Genomic DNA, 24690 nt, shown 5'->3' with positions numbered 1-24690 from the left:
GAAACCCCCCCCACATCCCACTGAATCGGCATCATGTGGTGCTTCGCAGTCTGTCAGACTTTGTGTGTGTGCTGTGGAGGCCACTAGCTTTCGGGGGTTCTGTTGGGACCACACTCCATGAAGGAATTTTGGTCCCAGGCTGGGTGCCAGAGAATGGGGACCTTCTGTCTTGGTCGCTGGAACCCACCCCAATGGACCTCTGAATGCGTGGAACTGGGTGCCTGCTTTTAAGCACTGGTCGGGGAGCCGCACGGCGCCTTTCATCAGATTTCCCTCCCCTAGGAGTGTGGCCAGCTGACCCACACTGGGGAATCAGCAGCAGAGTCGGCCTATGCTCCTGTAGGCAACCTGAATGGCAGACTCTAGTGAGGATACCCAATCAACAAAACATGCACAGCAGCCCTGAGCATCCTGCATGCAAGTAAAGGCTTGAATGAATCCCTAGTGTTGTGGCAGCGGTCTTTCTTTTGAGGTTAAGTACAGCCAATTTTGAGGTGTGCATGAAATGGATGACTCGTATTGGGAGTATACTACACATTTAGGTGCTGCGTTTGTGTGAAGGCATTGCTTCCCCAGTTACCCCTTGCTGCCGTGGTTGTGGCCTCAGCCCTTGTTTGGCTGGGTTCCCTGTTCCAACTACCTGACTCGTGGTGCAGAGGTGAACTGACTTCTCTGAGGCTGAGTGTGAGATGCATTCGTGTTTACCTGGGCTTGGTTTTGTGGATATTATGTGGGGGCTGGCCCAGGGTCATCAACCTCTGTTCATGACATGCCTTTATCCGACATCTGCCAGTTGTGTGGTCCATTCTGTGGCAATAGCGACATTCTCCAAGGTCTGGCCACTGCCAATCCCTCTGGTTTCTGCTGTTATATGTAGGTTGTAACGCTCTGGGGTTTTGCAGTGGAGCTCCCTTCAGAACTGGTGCCATTTGCACCCTCGCTGCCAACGCTGCCCCCTCGAGGGTGGCATCTTTTAATTTATGTTGGACCAACTTAGCGGTGTCTCTCTGGGCTTGTTCCTGTCTTTACCTGTCCTTTCCTTGTTTCTTTTTGTGATAGTGTAATATGTGAGCTTATATTTCCCGCAAGGGTTTTGGCTAGCCTCATTACGCTGTCCAGTCTGCTTTGCATTTTGGTGGGCAGCCCATTTCTGAGGACATTGTAAAAGAATACAACTTAGGGGCCCATATCGGTCCATGGCTGTCCTGTCTCTTGCCCCTAGCGTGCTCTCATCCTATCCAAAAAAATAGGTTATGGTCTCCCCAGGTTTCATGGTTTCTGTCATTAAGCCTCCTACATCTGAGCAGTCAGGGAACATTTCCCTTAGGGCTGTGTATATGCCCTGTATGAATTAAATGTGGCCCCCTTATGCTCATTGTTTTCCATTGTGATTGCTGGGATGCCAGCTTGGGCAAACAGTGGTTGCTGTCCCATAAGACTATTCAGCAGACTTTTGGTTTTAAGAATTAAGAACAGTTACAGAACCGGGGTCTGAGGACTACTTTTCTGTGTATATTATTAAACAAATAAAACAATACTTTTTTGGTCAAGAATGTGAGCAGTTGGAGTCGTAAATGAGGTCCTGATAACTAATGCAGGTAGGCCTCAACCTTGTGTGGACACAATGAGGACCAGTGGTAACCTGTCCAGATGTCCGGCCTGAGGGTTTGATGTTTGCTGTGTTCTGATTGGCTGAGTGTTCCTAACTACATGTGGCATCTGACTTTATGGTGTGTTTGGGAATGCACACACCCCTCCTGCCTTGTGTATTTATTGGGACCATTCCTCTGGGACCATTGTGGTGTTGCTGTGCCTGAGTTTCCTGTTTGCATGTTTATCTGCCAGCTATGTGCCGACCAACCTGATGACCTGTTAATCAGTAACTTCAGGCCTAGGTCTCAGAACCTGCCTGACGACATACTTTTTGAGTCAGGGTTGACTCAGAGTACATGATGAGTGAGTTCAGCAATAGTGATATTTTGTTTTTATATGTGAACGGATCTTGCTGCGCATCAGCATCTATTTTGTTCCAGTATTAACAAACGTGCCTTTAACAGGTTTCTTCATTAGAGATCTCCTATTTATTAATTGTATATCTTTTTTCGTTAAGCAAGAGATGGGGATGTTAGATGGCCTGCCCTATTGAAATAGTGGTTGATTAGGTACTTTGTAGGAGTTACATTAAGTAGCTGCACTATTAATATGTTAGATCACCTGGCTTTGAGTATGTTGTGGGTCCCTGAGCATCTTGATCCAGATGTTAGCGCTCAGTCCCATGACTAGTTGTCTATATTCTCACCTAAAGCACTTCACGCTGTTTGTGCTGATGCCCAAGTCCGATGTTGCTTAAGATTGATTGTGAGGGACACAATACAGCCACTGAAGGGCAGGGATTCTTATACAGGTGTTCCAGATCCCTATCCAAAGCCTTAGAACACCACCCCCTTCGCACTCCTGCTTTCTTAGTGTGGGAATCAGGTAATCTTGCATGAACAAAAGAACTGATGTGTATAAAAATGTCTTGCATTCTCTTACTGTGTAGGGGCTGTCAACAGCCCAGATCACCAGCTAAAGCCAACTGCTGGCTTTTGCTGCAGTAAAGTGCCTCATGCCCTCTCTCAATGTACAACCATCTTTTCAGATCACAAGGCTGGAGCTTTGTACTTGTGAAGAATGCAGTCCATTAATCCAAGAGAGGACCTCCTTATTTCATCTTGCCCTTTCCATAAACCTAGTAGCTCCAAGCAGTCGTCCATGCTACAATGGAAAGGCTTATTGGTAGTACTAATGGGTAAACAGTTGTTTGGTTCCTCTCTACCTTTTGGCCTAGTTCATAATTCCTGTACTGACTAATAAGGTGTTATTTGTTCTTACTTATTTCACAGACGAGCCATGCGTCTTCGGGGCCGAAACTCTTTTTCAGTTATATATCTGTTAGAACCTAATTGTGGCACCCAGTGGGTGTTCCTGCTAGTGGCAGGTGCTATTTTTCCTTAAATTGTTACTGGGGTCTATAGTGCCTTGGAACCTTATGGGGCTTTTCATGCCTGATGTTCAACGTTACTTCCATTATCGTCATTACTTGGTGTAAAGTGATGACTTTCCACTTCCTGGTTTGTCAATAGAAGCCTCTTTGAGGGTTATCACATTTTAATACACCTGATGTAATGATCATATTGTTTACTTTACTCTGAAAAGCTTGTGCTTAAGAGTTGTTACCCTTATGGTATATGCCATACTCTGAATGGAGTATTTGCTTGTATGCTGGTGAGCATTCATATTTATATATGCACAGTCTGGATTCCTTAACTTGTGGGCGATTACACCTTCATTTGAAGGTACAGAGTTGCTCCCTCACTTGTGAAATCATGGAATTATACTAGTATCTTTTATAAGGAACTTGTAAAATTAACAGCTCCTTGGAAGTGTCAGTATATTATTTAACCTCTGTTCAAACAGGTTTATTGATAAGGATTCTACAGCAATAAGGATATCTGTTTACGGAGTTCTTTTTGTACTTTCAAATAAGATAGCTGTTGATCTACACTAATTGTGGGGTGCGTCTACTTTTACCTATGATATGGTAGTGTCAGTTGTTCTAATTTTCGTAGATTAGATACTTTAGAACCCAGAAAGTATCTTGTTGGGGACTTTAAGACTTTGCTTGTTTGGCCTTAAAGGTTTTATATTAGATAGCCATCACAGTTTGATGGACTTTCTACACTTTTGTGTAGACATTTGTATGGTGTTGGTAAATTCTTTAAACATTATTCTTTTCTTTTCCTGGCTTACATCAGTTTATCATGGATCTTCATTGAGACATATCTCTGTTGATTGTATTCAGTTTGTTGTATAGAAAATATATATGATTCACTCTTTAGGAGCTTGGGCGTTTGAATTCAGAACTTTCTTCTTGCAAGGGTTTTAGCCTCTTCAGAGGTACTACTTCTCCATGAAGATATTAAAATCTGTTGTGCTTCAGGAGGTTATATGTTAATACCTCATCTAGGTACAACTGTTCATCATTTACCTGACCAGATATTGTAGGTTGGGTTCACACTTTGAAAAGTGTTGTCGTAAGATGGAATATACAGAATTGGACAGGTTTTTTTATTTCAGAATTTAATACATTTTCAATTTTTTTTCATCATTGACACTTTTTTTCTAGTTCATCTATAGATAAAGCTTAATCGTTATAAGAGTCACATACTCACCTTAGTTTCTGCCACACTACCAAGACCCCTTTTTCGTACTTGCTGTTTTATTCATCCCTTAAAAATGTGTATATGTTGTATATATTCTGTTGGTTACTCCATAGGTGTTTGTTTGGTATATTCCTATGTCAGTAGGTGTACATACTGAGGATATCTTGAAGACGCTTTTATCGTTTGTAGCCACTTTTCCTGGCAAAGTATGTCTATATGCCAAGTGTTTGCTATTGTTTTTTTCAACTTCTTGAAGCGGGCAATTGTATGTTTTTTCTGCGATAAACATTTGATCTGTAGCTCATAGGGTAGGTCTGGTTAGGATATAACTGTACATGGTAAATGTATTGCTCAATGAAATGTATGATGTGCTTTGTTCCAACAGGGTAAAACATGCAGTTTTGGTCTGCATATAAAAACAAATAGATTTATCTTCACTGGTTCATTTGGCAATACTGCCCTACAGTAATGAGTAGAGTTTCTTATCCATGTTTTCTTTGTTTTTATGACTTTCATTTCTGTGGTCCTTTCCACAGTACTTTTGGAGTGCTCATGCATGGGTTCTGGTCCCATTAAGTAAACAAGTAGGTTAATATTCCTTTTCTTAGTTCCCCTCTAATACCGCTTGGTCATGTTAAAATGGATTTTCTTTATTCTATGTTTTTGAATGTTTGACTCCGTATCCGTAATTCCTCCCACAAGTTTTACATTGTGGAATATGTTATGGCTCATCTACATTCTTATGAATGCCTGGTCTTTTATAATTATTCTAAACCGGTTGTGTTCTAAAAACATATTTTTAATAGTATTGATCATGGGTGATGCTATGTCCGTGCTGTTAACGTTTTTATGACTTATTACTGTTGTCCTTTACACAGTCCTTTTACTAAAGAGGATGTGTTTTTTCATAGCTAGTCCTATGAATGCATGGTCTATTTCTCTTGTAGTAGACTAGTTTTCTCCTGGTTAGAATACTTTCATTGGTGTTGGGTCACTACTGACACATTTGACATACAACATAGATGAGCTTATTCCCTTGTTTTCAAGTCATATGGTTTTACTTACCTGTGGTTCCTTCCACAGGTTTTGATGTCGTACGGTATATTATTACTCACCCCACTTATTATGATTGTCTGGTGGTCTTTTTCACCTGTTCTACACCAGTTGTATGATACTTAGAGACTTTTTTGGGAGGTATCAGTTTACATTCCCTCCTCCGGGTTACTATGACTTTGGTGTCTGATTCTAACGTAAGGAATCTGTGGCCTGATTTAGGAGAATAACAAACATCTATGTAGTAACTTGCTGCTAGAATCATGTGTAAGTTCTGACAAAGATAATGATGCTAATGTGTAAATGCACGTAATAAAAAAGCATTTGCAAAGCTATAGGTCTCGCATTTGATCGAGTTAGATCTTTTGGCATGGTAAATTCATAACTGGGCTTTTCTTGCCACATAATTTGGTCAACCCTGCCTCATTATTTTGTCTTTTCCTGTTAAATAATTCCAGTGGCCCTGCATATAGCTAAAGCACATCCATTTACCTTTTTCCTCTATCTGCATCAAAAAATGAAAAATGTTGCCATTTAGCATCTTAATTTAAGTCTGCCATGCTAATCGCAATAGAGTACACTTTCACCATCCTACCATCAGAGTTGCTGGTTGGCGAACCCAATTCCCCAAAAAGACAAGACAGCCACAGAGGAGTAACATGAGAAACTAGAAGGGTGACCCAAACATATCAAGAGTATTCAAACAGTATAGTGTTATAAGGATGTTAAGTGGGCCTGAATTATGATCATAATTGTAATAAAGAGAGATTATTAAAACATATACAATTATCTTATAAACCTTTATCAGAAATACATTTTTTGGCATTACAGGTCTCTAAAAATCCTAAAAATTTTACTAGGCCTGCAGGTCGAGTAGCTTGAATAATCTACTCAACCTAACTGTAATGTACTTGACCCGGAAACGGGTCTCAAATTGTGTGATCCTAGGCAAATATTGGATTTTACAGTCGCCTTTTTCTTCATTCTCACGAATGCACCTTCAAATATGTGAGTTCACTAATAGCTTTGCCATCAGAGCAGGAGTATTTCTCAGTTTATATTTAAACACTCTCTTTTAATAAATATATTGCTAAAGTATGATGTGGTAGCGCACTGCCATTTGCAGTCAGTTTCCAAGAAATGTCCAAAAACCTTCCCCCAAACCTGCAGCGTTACTATTAAAACTATATAGTATATTAGCAATAATTTGTGAAAATTGGGTTTCAGAAAACATTTATCATTTGCACATCACCAAGTAAAGTGTTCTGACTTTTTTGTTTCATCCTATTAACATGTTTTTCCATCACACAGAAGTAGAAAATGTTTTCCTTCGCAGCTATTGAAATAAATCTTGAAATGTTTGTAATGCTGTCTTAGTTATATAAATGTTATGTGTTAGGAAAAACCTGATACCAAAAGCCTTTCATTTCACATACCTCAGACAGTTCGCCTTACAGAATCCTGGAACTCTGCAGTCAGGAGGAAAAGTATATGCATTGCCAGATGACAAACTGACTTTTGACCTCTGTCTCTGAACACAGAGCAGATGTGACAAGAATAAGATTTAAAGGCATCTTAATTGCTAATTCAGTTTCTGACCAAGAGAACACCTGTTCTTTGTCCACTGGCCAAACGGTTCGAGTGGAATAGAGTGGAATCTAAAAATAGCTTGACCTCATAAAATAAAACTCGCCATAGCGAGTAGTCGAGTAGATTTTTCAAACCCTGGCATTGCTCTGTAATACTCAAAACAGCCCCAGAGGGCACCATAACAAAAATATAATTTGTAAGAAACATGGTTGTGACCATATTGTTAGCCCCAAGAGGGGATAACCCTGTGAAAACAATACAGAAGAAAGTAATGCAGTGTAACCATATACTTAGCCCCTAGAAGGCATTTTATGGCTAGCAGGCCTACTGCAATGATATTACAAACAAAGCCTTTAAAACAAAACTTCGCCCAGCAGTGAAACAAAAGTTGTAACCAGTTTAAAAGACAATGAATGGTGGCAGGGGTTATTATTGTTTTGTAAAAGTAATGCCCTGCAGGACATTATGGGGTGAGTTTTCGTGCCGCAGATATTATAGTATATTGACTGCAATGCTCACAACAGCCCCTAGAGAACACCACAATAAAAATAGCATTTGGAAGAAACATGGTCAGGTTACCATGTGGTCAGCTCTTAGAGAGCATAACCACATGAAAAATGAATGAAAGTAATGCAGTATAACTATATATTTAGGAAATAGTGCATTACACATTTCAAGTCAAGCAGAACTATTAAAATGATATTACAAACAAATCCCATAAACTATAATTTCTCTCAACTGTAAAATAAAAGTTCCAGCCATGAGAAAGCTTAAAAAGAAAATGAATGGTTGGAGGGGTTATTATTTTGTAGTCCCCACTAACATAGTGTGGGGACCTAGAGATGATGTAGAATGAAAGAGCACATTGTGTTCAGTGTTTTGAAGGTGGTCCCTTTGTACTGGGACCACCACAGGCTGAGTTATGGACAAAAAAATGCTTTGTAAAAGGTAAGGTCATGCAAAGCATTATGGGACAAGTTTCTGTGCCACAAATATTTTAATATGGTGATATTACTGTAATGCTTTGAACAGCCCCTACAGGACCCCACGAAAAAAACATTTCTAAGAAACATGATCATGTAACCTTATAGTTTGTTCCTAGAGGGCATAACCACATAAAAATGGCAGGAAGTAATGCAGTGTAACCAGTGCTTAATTTGTAAATACAAAGGTGCTGGTGCCAAAAGCCCTCCTCTTAAACAAGCGGCTAATGCAATTAAATGTGTGAACACAGAATACTGAGGCGGCGTAATCCTGAAGCCTTCTCGGGCCTCTTTAATCTATATAAAGCCACTCCCTGTCCCTTCAGCTCACTCTTGCAGCTTTCTACTTTCTCGCTTTGTGACGCTTTTTCGTTTTCTCCTCCCTCTGTCTTTCCCATATGTGTCTTTTGCACACAGAAAATGCTTGAGGCAGAAGAATAAGCCCCGGCCCTCAAAAATAAGTGCCGGTGCTCAGCACCGGAAGCAACAAGCACAAATTAAGCACTGAGTGTAACCATATATTTAGACCCTAGTGGGCATTGTACATTATACATATTCAGGGCTAACAGGCCTATAGCCTTGATATTACAAAGAAGGCCCTTAACCCCTTTGCTGCTAGGCCTTTTACCCCTCCTGTGCCAGGCCTTTTTTTTGCCTATTTGGAATAGTTCTCGCTTAGGCCCTCATAACTTTTTGTCCACATAAGCTACCCACACCAAAGTTGCGGCCTTTTTTTCCAACATCCTAGGGATTCTAGAGGTACCCAGACTTTGTGGGTTCCCCTTAAGGAGGCCAAGACAATGGGGGAAAAAGGGCTGCAGTAGAAAGCTTGTGGTCTTTTTCCCCTGAAAATGGCATCAACAAAGGGTTTGCTGTGCTAAAACCACCATCTTCCCAGCTTTCAGGAACAGGCATACTTGAATCAGAAAACCCAATTTTTCAACACAATTTTGGCATTTTACTAGGACATACCCCATTTTTACGATTTCTTTTTTGTGCTTTCAGCCTCCTTCCAGTCAGTGATAGGAATGGGTGTGAAACCAATGCTGGATCCCAGAAACCTAAACATTTTTGAAAAGTAGACAAAATTCTGAATTCAGCAATGGGTAATTTGTGCAAATCCTACAATGGTTTCCTCCAGAAAATAACAACTGTAATAAAAAATATTGAAATTGAGGTGTAAAAAACAGCCATTTTTCTCTACATTTTACTCTGTAACTTTTTCCTGCAATGTCAGATTTTTGAAGGCAATATACTGTTACGTCCGCTGGACTCTTCTGGTTGCGCGGATATGTAGGGCTTGTAGGTTCATCAAGAACCTTAGGTACCCAGAGCCAATAAATGAGCTGCACCTTGCAGTGGGTTTTCATTCTGTACCGGGTATACAGCAATTCATTTGCTGAAATATAAAGAGTCAAAAAAAGGTATCAAGAAAACCTTTGTATTTCCAAATGAGCACAAGATAAGGTGTTGAGGAGCAGTGGTTATTTGCACATCTCTGAATTCTGGGGTGCCCATACTAGCATGTGAATTACAGGGCATTTCTCAAATAGACGTCTTTTTTACACACTGTCTTATATTTGGAAGGAAAAAATGTAGAGAAAGACAAGGGGCAATAACACTTGTTTTGCTATTCTATGTTCTCCCAAGTCTCCCGATAAAAATGGTACCTCACTTGTGTGGGTAGGCATAGTGCCCGCGACAGGAAATGCCCCAAAACACGTGGACACATCACATTTTTCCACAGAAAACAGAGGTGTTTTTTGAAAAGTGCCTACCTGTGGATTTTGGCCTCTAGCTCAGCCGGCACCTAGGGAAACCTACCAAACCTGCTCATTTTTTTAAACTAGAGACCTAGGGGAATCCAAGACGGGGTGACTTGTGGGGCTCTCACCAGGTTCTGTTACCCAGAATCCTTTGCAAACCTCAAAATTTGGCTTCCACCCAGCGTTCCCCCAAGTCTCCCGATAAAATTGGTACCTCACTTGTGTAGGTAGGCCCAGTGCCCGCGAAAGGAAATGCCCCAAAACACTATCTGGACACATCAAAAATATCAAATAAAACTACCTGTTTTTGCGGGGGCATCTGCTTTTTTGGTCCTGGGCTCAGCAGCCATACAGGGAAACCTACCAAACCCAGACATTTCTGAAAACTAGACACCTGAAGGAGTCCAGGGAGGTGTGACTTGTGTGGATACCCCAGTGTTTTCTTACCCAGAATCCTCAGCAAAACTCAAATTTAGCTTTAAAAAATCACATTTTTCCCACATTTCTGTGTGGAATCTCCGCCCCGGGACAAATTTCCTACCACTCAACGTTCCCCTCAGTCTCCTGGTAAAAATGATACCTCACTTGTGTAGGTGGGCTAAGTGCCTGTGACAGGGAAGAGCCAAAAACATGTAAAAATTGAGGGGGAACCCAATGGGGTCCAAAAGGGCAGATTGGAAAAAAACATTTTTAGACTGACAATTAGGGCAGAATTTCTATCGGTATAGATGAGACAATGCTGGGTGGTAGGAAATTTGTGGATTCCTGCAGATTCCGGTAGGTTCCATCACAAAAATGTGGGAAAAATGTGTGATTTCCAGCAAAGTTGGAGGTTTTCAGGGCATTTTGGGTAAGAAAATGGTGCGGGGTGCATGTGAAACACACCATCCTGGACTCACCCAGATGTTTAGTTTTCAGATTTGTCTAGGTCTTGTGGATTTTTCTACATGGCAGCGTCCCAAAGTCCAAAACGTGCATCCCTCACCATTCCAAGTGGGACGATTTTGAGAGTTAGCCAAGCTCTCATGGCCCAAATGTAAAACCAAAACCCCAAATAATCAAATGTCCACTTGTTTGCCATGGGATAAGATATTTTAGTGTGCGGGGGAGAGCTGAAAGACTGTTACCCCCTTCATTTGGGGTGGGGGCATAACCATGCCCATACTGGTTGGTAGCCACCAACACACTATTTTTTTTTTTTTAATTCCCTGGCATTTAGTAGACTTCCTGCCCCCCGGGGTGTGGATCGGGGGTAATTGCCCCATCTGCCCACTGGTGGGCAGAACAACTTTGGCCCCATTTATTTGCGGCGGGGGTATGGCTATACCCCACCCTCTTATTTAAAAAAAAAAATCTTCCCAGGTCTCTGGTGGGCTTTCTGCCCCCCTTGGGGGCAGATGGGCCTTCCAAAAATAAGCCGATCTGCCCCCAAGGGGGTAGATATGGCCAACAGTAATGTGCCCCCATGGGGAGTGACCCTTGCCCAGGGGGCTGCCCCCCCCAAACAAAACACATACACCAATCCCTGGTGCCTCAGTGGTTTCTGTCCCCCAATGGGAGCAGAAATGACCTAAAATAAATTTGCCCCCCAAGGGGAGCGACCCTTGCCTAAGGGGTCGCTCCCCTTGCGTGAAATTGGCGCAAAAAAAAAAAATCCCTGGTGCCTAGTGGATTCTGCCCCCCTTGGAGGCAGATTGGCCTATTCAAAATGGCCTAAAACAAATTTGACCCCCCCCCCCCCTGAGAACGACCCTTGCCTAAGGGGACGCTCTCCTCAAGTGAAACTGCAAAAAAAAAAAAAATCCCTGGTGTCTAGTGGTTTCTGCCCGCCCCGGGGGGCAGATTGGCCTAATAAAAATAGGCCGATCTGCCCTGAAGTGGGGCAGATTTGGCTCAAAGATAATTTTGACCCAGGGGAGCGACCCTTGCCTAATGGGTCGCTCCCCACATACAAAAAAATGAAACAAAACACACAAACCTCAAAGGAAGCACTTACCAATATAAACGTAGCAGGTGCCGCAGTCGAAGCTCAGCTTCTGGAAAGGACAAGCCACCCTAACTCTCGGGCTTGGCAAAGATAAAGCAAGGCTGTGTGCTCAGAGATCCCATAGCAGAAAAAGATCCAGAATCCTTCCTGGAGGTGAACTGATGATGTACTGGAGCGTAATCTGTATCTGACTGTGACGCGCGGGTTCTATCTTCCTCTCCTGGAGACACAGAGTAGAAGGTTCTCCCTTTATGAAGCACCTGTAAGCTCCGCCCGCTGAGCCACGCCCCGTCCACCCTCGAAGTAGGTAGGGGAATTCCCGCCTCTTGCCAGGATGATGGACAGCTTTCCAAGGCGACCCCACTGCGTTTGCCGCCGACTCGCGTGGTGCGTTGTTGATGCGCAGGGGCGCGAGGACATCTCCGCGGGGACGCACTAGTGGCAATGACATTGCCGGGGGCACACAAGGTTGCTGAAGACGTTTTGCCCCCGTGGCCCATCACGTACCCTAGTGTACAATGTGGACGCGGCAGATGCCGCGGTTGAAGCTCACCTTCTGGAAAGGACGGCCCACCCTGGGTCTTGGGCTTAGCAGGGATGGGGCGGGGCGGGGCTGTGCGCTCAGAGATCCCATGGCGGAGGGGATCTGGAATCCTTCCTGGAGGTGAGCTGATGATGTGCTGGAGCGTGGTCTGTGTCTGACTGGGACGCGCGGTTTCTGTCTTCCTCTGCTGGAGCCACAGAGTGGAGGGTTTCTCCCTTTGTGGAGCACCTGTGGGCTCCGCCCGCTGGGCCACGCCCCGTCCACCCTCGAGGTAGGTGGGGGAGTTCCCGCCTTTTTACCAGGATGATGGATGGACGACTAAGTATTTTTTACCCATGATTCTAATTATGTATTGTATGTGCAGATGTGTGTGTATAGTCATGTGTGTGTGTGTATAAATATATATATATATGTGTATGTATGTGTATATGTTGTTTCTGTGCCTGGCATGTTTCTATGAATTTCTGCTCTCTTTTTATCACACTTATCTACTCATCGCTCTTATATCATGTCTCTATCAAACTATCCTCCATTCTCACTCGGACTCATCCCAAATCCCTTCGACCACTTTCATCTCCTAAATATCTCTGCCTAAGCTCATCCCTCCACCCCCACATCTAACTCACCAAACCTCACTCTACCTCTGTGACCTCCCACACAACCCTACTAAATTCTCCTGCATTCATCTCACCCTGCTACTATGCTCTCCCTAACCCTTCCACATCCTCTTTCCCCTCCGCCCCCCTTTTATTCATCTCAAGCCTTTGGATTGAGTAAATGAAGGATAAACTCCCAATTAACACTTCTGGATTTCTTTCCTCCTCCACCCCTCCATTACTCCAGTCAATCTAACTAACAAACTCTCATATCCGCAACTCAAATTAACTCATAATAATACTAAAACTGTACTCCTTATTAAATTATACTAATCCATCACTAATTCTTGTTGGGTACCGGAGTAGCGTGCTACTCATCGAAAAGCGCTTCGACGCCTCGTCAGGGGTAGTAAGCGCTATATAAATACGATTACAATTACAATTACAATTACAATTACAAAAAATCCCTGGTGCCTAGAGGTTTCTGCCCCCAAAGGGGGCAGAAATGGCCTAAAACAAATTCCCCCCCCCCCCCCCCAGGAGAGCGACCTTTGCCTAAGGGGTCACTCCCCTCAAGTGAAACTGACAAAAAAAAATCCTGGTCTCTAGTGGTTTCTGCCTCCCTTGGGAGCAGATTAGGCTAATAGAAATAGGGCAGAAACGGCCTAGAATTAATTTTGCCCCCAGGGGAGCGACCCTTGCCTAAGGGGTCGCCCCCCACATATAACAAAAAAAATAAAATACCTAATGTCTAGCGATTTCCCTTCCATCCCTGCACAGGGGAGGGGTGTGCCTGGCCATCGGGGGGAGCGCTAGCGCTTCCCCCGGGGGCCCCTAGCAGGACGAGGTGATCTCGTCCAAGGCACCGGGGAACTGGCGCCTTGGACGAGATCACCTCGTCCTAGGCACACAAGGGGTTAAAACACAACCTACTCTCAGCTGTGAAAACAAAAGTTCCAGCCATGAGAAAGGTTAAACAAATGCTGTAGGACGTTGGCTCTGTATATACTTTCTCAAAGTGAGAGATAGTGTGCACAGAGTCCAAGGGTTCTCCATAGAGGTTGATAGTGGCAAAATTAGATAATACTAATGCTCTATTTTGTGGTAGTGTGGTCGAGCAGTAGGCTTATCAGAGGGTAGTGTTAAGCATTTGTTGTACACATACAGGTAATAAATGAGGAACAGGCACTCAAAGAATTAACTCCAGGCCAATAGGTTTTATATAGAAATATATATTTTCTTTATTTTAGAACCTCAAGATTTGAGGTAAGTACATAAAATGCAAGGTACTTCACACAGTTAAGTATAGGACTTTGATGTAAAACAGTAGTACACACAGTTTTGGTTAAAATGGCAATAATCTATTTTAAAAGTGGACACAGTGCAAAACTCAACAGTTCCGGGGGGAGGTAACTTTGGTTAGGTTTCTCACTGTAAGTAAAGCACTTACACAGTCATTCTCCTGGGCATAGGCAGCCCACCGTTGGGAGTTCAAGGCAAACCCAAAGCCACAGCACCAGCAACACAGGGCTGGTTAGGTGCAGGGGTCAAAGGAGGGCCCAAAACACACAGGCACCTATGAAGAACAGGGGTGCTCTGGTCCTAGCCTGCTTACAGGTAAGTACCTGCGTCCTCTGGGAGCAGACCAGGGGGGGTTTTGTAGAGCACTGAGGGGGTGGGCGGGGGGGAGACGCACACAAGCCCACAAAACACACCCTCAGTGGCACAGGGGCGGCCGGGTGCAGTAGGCAAAGTATGTGTGGGGTTTGCTATAGAAAGCAATGGAGGGACCCGGGCGTCACTTAGGCAATGGAGGCAGGGCACAGGGTGGCTTCTCGGGCCAGCCACTGACTGGGCTAGGATGAGGGCCGCCTGCTGGTCACTCCTGTACTGGTAGGGATGGTTCCTCTCTGTCCTGGGGGCTGCGGGTGCAGTGTTTGGTCCAGGCATCGGGTTCCTTTGTTACCAGGCAGTCGCGGTCAGGGGAAGCCTCTGGATCCTTTCTGCAGACGTCGCTGTGAGGTTGCAGGGGGGGGTCGACTCAGGGTGTCCACGTCATTGGAGTTGCCTGGGAGTCCTCTCTGTGGTGTTTGTTCTCCTAGACTCGAGCCGGGAGCGTCGGGTGCAGAGTGTGAAGACTCACGCTTCTGGTTGGAAGTGAGAGTCTCTTTAAAAGTTGTTTCAAAGTTGCAAAGTTGTTGCAGTTTCTGAAGTGCCGCTGTTCTCAGGAGTTTCTTGGTCCTTTAGGTTCACGGCAGTCCTCTGAGTCCTCAGGGGTCGCTGGTCCCGATGGATGCGTCGCTGTGCAGGTTCTTTGAGTCTTGAGACAGGCGGGTAGGGCTGGGGCCAAGTCAGTTGGTGTCTCCGTCATCTCTGCTGGGCTTTCAGGTCAGCAGTCCTTCTTTCTTCAGGTTGCAGGAATCTGATTTCCTGGGTTCAGGGTCACCCCTAAATACTGTATGTAGGGGGGTGTTTAGGTCTGGGGGGCAGTAGCCATTGGCTACTGCCCTTGAGGGTGGCTACACCCTCTTTGTGCCTGCTCCCTGAGGGGAGAGGGGCACACCGCTATTCCTATTGGGGGAATCCTCCAAACTCAAGGTGGAGGATTTCTAAAGGCAGGGGTCACCTCAGCTCAAGGCACCTTAGGGGCTGTCCTGACTGATAGGTGACTCCTCCTTATTTTTCTCATTATCTCCTCTGGACTTGCTGCCAAAAGTGGGGGCTGTGTCCAGGGGGCGGGCATCTCCACTAGCTGGAGTGCCCTGGGACATTGTAACACGAAGCCTGAGACTTTGAGGCTCACTGCTAGGTGTTACAGTTCCTGCAGGGGGAGGTGTTAAGCACCTCCACCCAGTGCAGGCTTTGTTAAGGCTCTCACCCCATGGGGTCAGGAACTCGTCTTAGTGGCAGGCTGGCACAGACCAGTCAGTCCTGCACTTAAGGATTGGGTAAAATACAGGGGCTCTGTGCACATTTTTTAATAAATCTGGCACTGACATCAGTGTCGGTTTATTTTTCTGAGAAGTTTGATACCAAACTTCCCAGTATTCAGTGTAGCCATTATGGAGCTGTGGAGTTCGTTTTTGACAAACTCCCAGACCATAAACTTAATATGGCCACACTGTACTTACAATGTCTAAGAATAGACTTAGACACTGTTGGGGCATATTGCTCATGCAGCTATGCCCTCACCTGTGGTATAGTGCACCCTGCCCTAGGGCTGTAAGGCCTGCTAGAAGGGTGACTTACCTATGCCACCAGCAGTATTTTGTGTGCATGGGATCCTGAGGGGGATGCCATGTCGACTTTGCCTTTTTCTCCCCTCCGACACCACAATCTGCTATGGCAGTGTGCATGTGTTAGGTGAGGGATCACTTAGGGTGGCACAACACATGCTGCAGGCCTTAGGGACCTTTCCTGGTCACAGGGCCCTTGGTACCACTGGTACCTTTTACAAGGGACTTACTTGTGTGCCAGGGGTGTGCCAGTTGTGGAAACAGTGGTACATTTTTAGTGAAAGAACACTGGTGCTGGGGCCTGGTTAGCAGGGTCCCAGCACACTTTTCAGTCAAGTCAGCATCCATATCAGGCAAAAAGTGGGGAGGCAACTGCAACAGGGAGCCATTTTCCTACAGATGCTGAATGGCGGGAGGGGATATTATTTTAGGGTCCCCACTAACCAAGTTTTTGGACCCAAAGGTGATGTAGACAGTAGATCGAAAGAACACATTGTTGTGAACATTTTGATGGTGGTCCCATTGTCCTAGAACAAACGCAGGCTGAATTGTGAGGAAAAAATGCTTTGAAAACGAATGCTTGCATAGCATTATGGGACGCGTTACCCAAGTGCAGTAAATATTGTAGTATCTGCTCTCCTGCTGTGCCGGGAGAGCCTCTTTCGCTTTGAGAATTTCTCTTTTAGTAAAGCATTCACCAATTTCAAGTTTTAAGGGGAGAGCTACAAGAAATTACTCTGATTAGGTAACTGTGAACAATATGACCAGCGCTGTAATACCACAATCGCATTCAGGCTGTTGTGCCTGTTCACGCTGTGAGCGCCATGCTTGCTATGCACCACGAAGGGGAGAAACAAAAGAAAAACTTATCTCACACTAAAGTATTTTGACAATCATGCAATAATCCATGTAAGAGAGGCAGTCTCAAGGTGGGACAAACATAAAGCAGTTACTAAAGACATCAAGTAATTCATTTCGAAAGACAAGCCCATTAATTAGTTAAAGTGATGGGCATGAGGTGGGCACAATTAAAAGCCCACAATACTTATAACAGGTCAAAGCGCTTGTGCGCTCGACCTAAAGTGCCACTTTTCTCACAAGCATTCGGTTTTTGTAGCACAGACTTGGCCCAGAGGCACTGGAGTGCCTATAATCGCAGGCTGCTGAGCTGACGCTGGGACTTGAACCTGGTTTCCCAGTTTCAAAGTCTCCCTGTTGACTGCAGTACTTGATATCTGGCAGGTAAAGGAAAACAGCAGAGACTAATTTATTTCTGCCTGTTCCATTGCGATGAGGGCGAAACAAATTAACTGAGGAACTCCCTCGCTGGCCCTCAGCAACCCCCACGACTCCACCTCTCCATCCACTCCCCTGCCCCAGTACTCTTCAAAGCAACTGCTGATGACTTCTCATTAGCAGCTCCTTGCGGCCTCTGTCACAACTGGAGGTAACCAGGGGGCAGAGACGCCTCATGCTGTGAATACCAGAAGCAGCCATTGTCATTCTGCCTCTGACAGCTGGCCTGCCTCACTTAATGTTCATCCCATCATGTTCAGTATACGTATCCTGTTGTGTGGTTGCAGTGGAGATGGAGACAGGCAGGTGGGGAGGGGTGCTTTTTCCACAAATAAAACGGCCGTTTAACCAACCGCCTTGCCAGTCCGAGGCTGGACACTTCTTTTGAGTGGCGTCAGTCAATGGAAAGGTGGCTAGCTAACGCTTCACATACTGTTTACTTAAAACCACATTAGTCTGCTATATTCGCACGTTCGTTGCATTTTAGCGGCCGAGGTGCTGGGAATTGGGAGAGCAGAAAATGCAGGTGAAAAACAATTGATCTTATGTTGATAGCAAGCATTCTATTAAACCAGTTGCCTCTTTTTCAAATCATAATTTTTGCTCATTGTTCCTGGCCGGGGGTGGGGGGGAGAGGCTCTCCTGGGGAGAAAAGGAGATCGAGAATGAAAAGAACATTGCACAGTCGCAGTTCCACCACTAGCAAATGATATGCTTTTGTAAAGATTTCCTGGCCATTCCCTGTAGATTGACAGTTTCCGTCAAGTACTGAAATGTAATTTAAGCTACTGTATATCAAATTTAAATGTCTTTGGTAACGTTTTCCAAAGTTAACTCACTTTGCACTTGGTAGTATTGGTGTACAGTGTTACCTTTGCTAATCTTTGTCAGCTGTTCAAAAATGCGAGAGAATCCTACTGCTAAAAGTGAATTCTTGCTGGAAATTTTCCTTGCAAAACCCAGTTTTACAGAAATTTTACAACCTGTTTTGTAAGCTTTGCTACCTTTGTGGATTTTACTAAGATTGCACAGTTTTTGCGATAAACCTCAAGAAGTGTGATGATGAGCGCCTGCACAACTTTGTGCATTCCCACTCATTATGACATGTCAGCGAAAAGTGGAAAACAAAAAGGGGATTATAAAAAACATGCAAAGCATAGTCTTACTAATAACCAAGAAACATTCGGTGCATCGTTTTGTGTCTTAAGTGGCTATTTTATAAGTTAGATGGAGCAAATGAGTTCCTTTTGGTATGGTGGTTTGCCACAAAGTACTTTAACAGTGTCTGTTAGTTTTGCTGTAACGCGCCCATATGACATCATCTTTTTTTTTTTTTAACCTAAATGTACTTGAAAACCGTGTGAAATTAAACATGTTGCTGCTCTTCTTTAGAAAGATTCCTGTTTAATGCTACACCTTCGCTTGACAAGAGTATCCTTTACTGACGTATCCTTTATGTATGCTAATTTAAATCTTGAGAGCAATTTATTGGTAAATCGTTGTGCAGTGTGCCAAATAAAAGGACTGCTACCTATTTATTGGTTTAGCGGTCATTTCGCTAATAACAGTACATCGTGAAGTGGGCAATTGAACATAGAGCGACGTTAGTGATTGAATTATGATTCACGAGCGCTGCTGTTTGACTATTGATAGTGAAAACAACCTTTTTAATACATTACTATACCAAATAAGAAACTAAAAAATGTGGGGGTCAGTAGTGACTCAGTGTCTTCTAGTAGTGCAGGGCTCTTTAGGGTAGCTTGCATCTCCTGGAGTTTGTGGGTTGCCCAGACACCTGGTTGGAGGGAGTTTCACTCAAGACCTAGAAGATAAAAGAATTGGAACCTGGATGCAGCATAAGGTTGGTTTGGGGAGACAAGATGATACTTTTTGGCCGATCGCAGGTACTAGGTGGCATCAGATCCTTTAACATATTCCTGATAGTTCTACTTTAATTAAATGAAAGCAGTAGTTCACCCCCAAAGTACTTCAAAACGCAAGTGAAATGAAACTTGCTGTTGTTATTCTGTAGAAAGATTATTGCATTGTACTACAGCTTAGCATTGCAGTGCACCCTAGATGTAGGCTTATTCCGAAGCATGGTCCCAGTTTTAAATGGCTGCGTGAACGTCTTGATTTCCAGGTGCATGAATGAAATGATAGTCAAGCTTTCTAAATGGGGAATCTGCTAGGCTTTATACAGAATGTATTCGAAATGTGTCCATAAAAAAACATGTCCTTCTGCCTCCTAGAACCTCGAGAATATTATGAATGCATCACATTTGGTCTTTGTTTGCTACTTACTTGCAACTGAGTCGCACTTTGTAATTATTAATTGTACTCAGAGTATATCTCAGTCGAGAAGGTTAATTGATACGGTTACGGAGTTGGAAAAATATACAGAAATATAACAAACATTCAGGCCCCATCCCCACAATAATTGTGATCCTGTGGGCCCCAGGGCTCCTGCACGTGCTACACTGCTTATAGCTGATGACCCTACGAAGTAGGCCATCTTACCAGCTTCTTGTACCACCACTTTCCTGGTCTATCGATACCGGTCCGAAAGCTTGCTCACACTGCTTCTTTGATTTAAAAAAAAAAAAAAAAAAAAAAAAAAAAAAGTCTCCACATCTCCTCTTCTCTCTGCAGAAATGGCTCCTGATCCCTAATGCTGGCAAGGAACATGGACACCCATTGGCTCTTTCACACCCTTTGTTCCTGGCGCCACTCTACCTGCTTTGAAGGTAGCAATCGCCCTGTGAAGCAGGCTTTCTTTGCCCACTGTTAAAAAATAGTCATCCACGTGTTGCCCACTGACATGGACCATCTGTGTGAGGCCCAAACTAGGTTGCTTCCTCTATTTGTTGCCACTTGCTGGGTCATTTTTCTGAGACCTAAAGCATGATGTCCTCTCCCTTTAAAATATTTTTTTTTTAAAACGAGGCCCAACATCCCACTCCCTCCCATATCCCTGGACCTTTACTCCAAATCCCAGAGAAAAACTGTTGCAGGAAAGATATCTTTGTATATCTCTTCGAGGCATCAGTACTATCTGGCCCTTTGTAAATAAGAAATGCATCAGCAGATACCGCCCTTTTCCCATTTCTTGGGCCGGTACTCTCGAGGCCCCATATACTGTGGTGCTCTCTTCTCCACAAATCAATATAAACATATACAACTGTAAATGAAGACAACCTGTGAACGCTCCAAACAAAGGTCATGCTTCAGACATCTTTGTTTGGAATCACTGGCACTCTGTCCCCTCCCCCTGAGTTGGGTTCAACTCCCTTATGAGGCATTTTTACCCACCTGACCTCTCCCTCTCCCCCTTGCACTCCATCCTTCCTCCTTCCCTCTTTGGTATGCAGCTACGGCACACAGTTTGAAGATTTCTGCCTTAAATTAAGATAAACTGGAATTACCAGAAATCCCTTTTTGTTTTTAGGGTCGAGCTTGCGTCGCTTGCGCTTCGCTTGCGAGACGCTTTAGAAGTCAGAAGAGGGCTCGGAGCCCCGTTCAAGTCATGTCAGTTGTCTTTCATTGGTTCATGAGCTTGCCTGTTAAAATCTGCTTGCTTTCACTAGTGGAAGGCACGCATACGTCATGCCTTTTCAAGTGGTTAGCCCTCCTCGAGCGCAGCGACCAAGTACTAAAAACATGCGAGGCTCGCTGTTTCCCGTCTGGTTTGTCGACTACTTTATATCGTTTGTTCACAGTGCGATCTCGAAGTCGAGCGCTTTGCATAACATCGACAATGTTACACAGTTAATTGCACTTTTGCCAGTTACGTAGATAATTGCACTTTTGACGATAGGCTTCATTACAAGTGAACTGTAGCTTTCAGTGTGGAAAGAAAAATCCGGTTGGGAGTTTACAACTGCTAATAGCTGTAATTCAGAGAAATGCGAGACCCTAGTGCATTGCAAATGCTTGTGTGGATAGTGATCACAGTGCCTTAATTTAAATGTGTATGTGTGCCGGACAGTATTACGGGTCTATTCTAGTCCCACATCGTCCATACTTGTGGACTGCCTTGCGGTTCAAGCACTAGACACCAGAGCACAGCTTGAAAAGAAGGTTTTTTTTTTTTTTGTACATAGGAGGTTCGGCCCTCTTTTGTGTCCACCAGCTCACACACCTAAGCCCTTTTCTTCTACTTAAGTCAAATATGTCTTCAAAGGCTTTTTCCTCTATCTTCCTGGGTGTAGTTCTCTCATTACATTCTGTTGGAAGTTACTTGTATCATTCCACCTCCTAGGGAGTGATTTTGTTAGGCCACAGGTAAATTGTTTTTCAGAGCGGCATTGATCTTGGAAATAAAACGTCTAATTCTAAAAGCAACACATGCTGCATTGAAACCAAATGCTGAATTGAAGTTTGAAGTGTGTAAATGCAATATAGTATTTATTTGGGGTATTTTTAAAGAAGCATATTTTGATATGCAATAAGAGCTATTTAAAAAAATAGTAATTGTGATAAAGCCATTATTCTTGCTTTTTGTCTTCCCAAATGAAGACCGATTGTCTTTTCCAGTGGTTTTTGCTGGTGCTGTTCAGCATTTGCAAAAATAGGAGTAAAATGTTATTGCAGACACTGAAAAGCATAGATAAAAAAGACACCATGTTTACCATTGTCTTAATTGTCATTCTTATTTACTTGCTTGTTATTCAATGGAGTTCCTTGTCTCCGCTTTCCATCTTATGTTTGCACCTTCCCTGGAATGCAGCCTCTTTACCATCTCTCTAATTGTCTGGCTTCTGTGCTTCCACTGCTCACTTAAGGAAACACATTTTTTTTTTTTGGCTTACCACTGCCTGAGGTTCCTCTCCCTCTTGTTCTTCTACTTTCACTCCAAATACTCGTCGTCCTCTCCCAGCTCTGTCTTGGTGTCGCTATCGTGATGCACGCTGTCTCTTGTGTGGTGTCCCCTCCAAACATCCTGCTTTCTCACTTTTGTGCTTTTACCTTCCCCTACGCCCCCTTGTTTCCCCGACCTGCTCCTTCATCGCCCCAAACCCCACTGTCGTTTTCATATTTTATCTTTTAATTTTAATTCATTCTTTCGAGCTCGGTGGGGGGCGGGAGGTTGTTTGATAGATGGAGGGGAGTGCTTCGAGCCTCTTCTTAAAATAAAAAAGCTTTTGTGCGGCTCAATTTTAATTTTTTTATTTACAGATCCTTCTTGGATTAGTAAGTAGAAAAAATGGCATTATTTTGTTGGCGTGTATGCTTCACAACCATGAGCCCACGAATCGTCACAAATCCATGCACCTACACAACGACACCGCTGCTGCACACGTGTCACCTCACCTTTTATTGTGCTCTGGGTTCTTAGCTGTGCTCCTGAGAGCCAAACACATTGAAAGTATAAGGAGCCAGCCTGTTCCTTTTACTTTGACTTTTTAAAATGATGATGTTAGTGAGTCTTGCAGACTAATTGTCATTACCAACAAAAGCCTCCACCTGCTTGAGATGGCCTTCACCACCAGCCCCCAAGTTGATGCTCTAAAAGAGAACCCTTCTGGTGCCAGCAGCAGAGGAATTTCTTGTCTTTAGTGGGAGGACGTTATGTTCACTTTTTACGTACTGTCTGAGTAGCTCGGAGGATGACATTACCACATTTTATGAATGAAATTGAGCGTCAGATAAAACTTTCCAGGCTAGAAGCCTGAATATTATACATGGCATGAAATATTCCGTTGTACTGTGTACTGCAGGCAGAATACACGGAACCTTGTTATTGTTTTTGGAGCACTTGTTCTAGAACCTGCACCATAAATTGTCTTCCTAAAACACTTTATGATCAGGGGGATTAGTTCTCGAATTTAGCTTTAAAAGCCACATGTATTTTATACAGCAAGTTAAATGTTCAGCTCCACAATCCTCTTTATGGTTTTCTAACTTATGTGGAAATGTCATATCTGAGCAAAAATTTGAGAAGTGTGTAACCAAATTATGACCCAAAGTAAAAAAGAAACTTGCAATACTTGGAGAACGGCATTTGGTGGCTTTTAAAACATGTTACAGGTGATGCAATGACTAAAACGTCTAATGGAATTTTGAGGTAAATGATAATAGCATAAGATTTTGAAATGACATTTTGATTTAAGTGCTGGTGTATGAGTCGTTATATAGAGGTTTTAAAAGTGAATGGCGGCCTTTGATCATGTTTAAGAAAAACCGAACGCACTTATAAAATACGTTTATTTTAAACTGAGTTTTCTTTAGATTTTATACCTTGACTACAGTGTTGTTTTTATTCCAGGATCTTTAGAAGTGCTTTTTTGGTGACCCTCTCTTCCCCAAAACAAGACTGCAGGGGGTTTCTGGTTTTTCAACGGGAAAATGTTTGTGTTTTCTTATTGTTTAACTACCAAAAAGACTGCTTCTTTGCTAGCCGATTTTCCGTTCATCTCGTTCGGTGTAATTTTTGTTTCTCAAAAAGACAACCTTGGCCTTCAATTGACAGACATCATGCATTTTTATTTATTTATTAACATTACAGGCTTCCTGAATTGTACAGACTGAGCAGCGAAGAGAAGCGGTTGTGTCATCAAGAAAACCACACCATGTAAATGTTCCAACTTTTATTCTAGGTATATTGTATTGTAGTTTTGTTATGGCCATAATACCAACAATTTTAAAGTCTTTATAAAAATCAAATTTCTAATTAGAAGATTTCTTCGGTGTCCGTGTCTTCCTTCCTTTTTACGGCTCTGTTTTTATTAAGAAAGTGTGAACATAACTCGGGATTTGATTACTCAATATATATTTGTGCCTAATTACAGTGAGACAATTAAACAGTGCACAAAAACTTAGTGAAAGTGTGTACTCTCTAAGTTTAAGCTGTGATTCATTTCTGATTTGTGTTTTGGTCATATGATTTTATTAACGTTATTTAAAATGTTAAACATTGCGAACAATGTATTACACAAGTGTATGCCATCGTGGCTCTTTTTAAACATAGACTATATGCATGGGTGTGTGTGTTTGGGTACATATGTGTGTGTATAGAAATATATGTTTGTGTGTATGTGCGTGTTTATTTTTGTATATATGTGTTTATATGTATGTGTGTTTGTACATGTGTGTGTATATGTACGTATATATATGTATAAGTGTGTGTGTACATATATATGTGTATGTGTATACATGTGTGTACATACAAACCAGGTCGAAATGTGGTAGCACATTCGTGGTGTTTTGTGTCTGTGAATTTGAGACTTAAGAGGGCACTGACCACTGATTCTTGTGCTTCTGTCTCCTCTATTGTGAACCTTGTATGGCAATAATCAACACACTGGTTCACTCAAGGGCGGTCAGTCGCCTAACAGCAGAACATTGCAGATTTTGAAATGTATGGGTGTAGTACGACACAGGAAGAGTAGCCAGAAAAATAAAATACCGCCCACTTTGAACTGTAGGCAAATT

At 43.3% G+C, this 24690-nt stretch overlaps 1 protein-coding gene across 3 annotated transcripts in view; it reads left to right on the top strand.

The window, feature by feature from the left end:
- The window catches only part of RNPC3 (RNA binding region (RNP1, RRM) containing 3), a 132098-nt gene extending 108161 nt beyond the window's left edge, over positions 1-23937 (top strand). For 2 of the 3 annotated variants that reach the window (XM_069232417.1, XM_069232415.1), the window contains exon 15: positions 23765-23937. The gene's annotated coding sequence lies outside the window, so the exon portion shown is untranslated. Of the gene's footprint in view, positions 1-18648; positions 19851-23764 lie in introns of those variants that run through there. The other variant, XM_069232416.1, reaches the window with a different exon arrangement.
- The last annotated feature ends 753 nt before the right edge of the window (positions 23938-24690 follow it).

The sequence above is a fragment of the Pleurodeles waltl genome, chromosome 4_2 (genome assembly GCF_031143425.1).
Source record: "Pleurodeles waltl isolate 20211129_DDA chromosome 4_2, aPleWal1.hap1.20221129, whole genome shotgun sequence".
In the NCBI taxonomy this organism is placed as follows: Eukaryota; Metazoa; Chordata; class Amphibia; order Caudata; family Salamandridae; genus Pleurodeles; species Pleurodeles waltl.
This window is presented reverse-complemented; position numbering and strand designations above follow the sequence as displayed.